This window comes from Chrysochloris asiatica, unplaced genomic scaffold (genome assembly GCF_000296735.1).
Source record: "Chrysochloris asiatica unplaced genomic scaffold, ChrAsi1.0 scaffold00086, whole genome shotgun sequence".
Lineage (NCBI taxonomy): Eukaryota > Metazoa > Chordata > Mammalia > Afrosoricida > Chrysochloridae > Chrysochloris > Chrysochloris asiatica.
Window position 1 is genome coordinate 8,134,323 of NW_006408604.1, and position 2,457 is coordinate 8,136,779.

At 34.2% G+C, this 2,457-nt stretch overlaps 1 pseudogene; it reads left to right on the top strand.

The window, feature by feature from the left end:
- The first annotated feature begins 876 nt into the window (after positions 1-876).
- Positions 877-1,505, top strand: LOC102833024 (annotated as a pseudogene).
- The last annotated feature ends 952 nt before the right edge of the window (positions 1,506-2,457 follow it).

Sequence of the window (2,457 nt, forward strand, 5' to 3'; positions counted from 1 at the left end):
ATTACGTTGGAGTTTGTTTTTCCTTTTCCCTACCCAAAGGTGGAGAGCAACCATTCCCTCACACCCCAGCCACACTCATGACTCCTGCCACCACCTGTTCCTTTAGTACCTGATCAATGATAGATGGCAGCCAACATCAGTACAACCCAGCATCAAGTACTCTACATGAACAGAGGACAGTGTACATGCTTCCAACCTATGTTACACCTATCAGGAGACAGATGGTAAGCACTTACATCCTGCCAAGTAAACAAGGATGTTCTTTATCACCACTACTATTCAATATTAAACTGAAAGTCTTAGCCAGAGCAATAAGGCAAGTAAGGGAAATAAAAGGCATTCAAACTGACAAAGAGGTAAAATTCTATTTGCAGATAATAAGACACTATACATAGAAAACTCCAACGATTCAGGAGAAAACTACTGAAACTAATTGAAAGACTCACCAAAATGACAGGGTACAAAATCAACATACAAAAAGCCATTGGATTCAAACTTGGCGCTAGCATTGAGAACTCTAAAACAATAAATCAGTTAATAATGCTATTTACAATAGCCAACCAAAAGATGAAATGTTTTTGTTTAGTGACATCAAGTTGATTCCAACTCATTGTACCCTGTATAGGGTTTCCAAGGAGTGGGTGATAGGTTTCAACTGCCAACGCTGTGGCTAGCAGTCCAATGCTTATCCTACTGTGCCACATCAGGACTCCCAAAAGATGAAATATTTAGGAATAAGTCTAACCAGAGATACAAAAGACCCCTACAAATAAAACTACAAAATACTACAAGAAACTGAAACAGATGAACATAAATTTAAGAATATACTATGGTTTTTAGTTCCCGAGTCGGGCCACTCAGGCGCAGTCCCTGACCATGGCATCCATCTTCAAAAAGAAAACAGCGGATGATGTAATGAACAGAATCGAGAGTTACGAGGCACACAGAGAGCTATGATCAGAGATGGAGCAGCTTTAGAGAAACAAGATAAACAGCTGGAATTAGAAATTAAGAAAATGGCAAGATTGGTAATAAAGAAGCTAGCAGGGTTTTAGCCAAACAACTTGTCCATTTGCAGAAACAGAAAACAAGAACCTTTCCTGTAAATTCAAAAGTCACTTATATGTCCACACAAGCAAAGGTGATGAATTATCTGTTGAAGATGGCTGGAGCAATGTCTACTACAGCAAAAACAATGCAGTTAACAAGATGGATCCACAAAAGACATTACAAACAATGCAGAATTTCCAGAAGGAAAACATGAAAATGGAAATGACTGAAGAAATGATCAATGATACACTGGATGACATCTTTGACCCCTCTAATAATGAAGAAGAAAGTCAGGATGTTGTGAATCAAGTTCGTGATGAAATTAGAATTGAAATCTCTGGAAAGATGGCCAAATCTCTGTCAGCTGCCCAAAGTTTACCATCTGCTTCTACTTCAAAGGCAACAATCTCTGATGAAGAGATTAAAGGCAATTTAAAGCTTTAGGAGTAGATTAGACATTAAAGTCATAATATTTTTGCTTATATATAATATTCTTTAGTAAAACCCAGGTGCTGTACAGATTCATTGTACAAAACAAGTTTATTTTGCAAAAAATGAAGTCCATGAGTGAACAATTGTTTCCTAACTCATGGCTATTTTGATTCTTTTGCCAAAGAATGACAATGTTTCAAAAATGGGAAACATTTGGATTTTAATTACAACAAGTTAGTAGTGAAATGTAAAAAGTTGACTTATTTTCCTCATGGCATAAGAAATTATATTCATCACTTGGTGTCAGGTTATGTTCTAAATTTTTTACAATTGCTTAACAATCTTGTAAATTGCCGGTAGGAATCAATTATTTAAAACTTGTAAAAATATTAAAAGAATATCATTAATACTGTATCTGTTGCTTGTCCTTTGTAATAAGGGATTATGTGTTTTGACCACAGGCCATTAAACTGTCATTTTTTTTTTTTCCTTTTGATATCCTTTTTTCTGTTTTGTAAGTTTTTAAAACATTTTATTGTGCTTTAGATGAAACTTTACATAGCAAATTAGTTTTCCAATTAGTAGTTCCAAATTATTTTTAAATGATCTAAAAATAAAGTGCTATTTAAACATTTGCCTTTAAAAAAATAAACGGTCATAGTTTTTTCCCACCTATGGGAGAACATTACAGTTGGTAAATTTATTACCTTTTAAAATGTAGTTGGTACTTGCCTTAAACAGCACAAACATACTGCGCATGCATGTCTTTAAATTATTTTAACTGGCAAAAAAGACAATTGCATTTTAAAACTAAAATGAGGCCTCTTTCAAAAATTAAGGTTCTCATCTGTTAAGTTCATAAAAGTGAATTGGATGTAACTAGCAAAAACCAAAACACTAAATTAGTAATATTATGTAAGTAGTAAAACATTGTATTTTGGTCTTTCTTCCAAGAAGTAAGGAGACTTTCTCCAT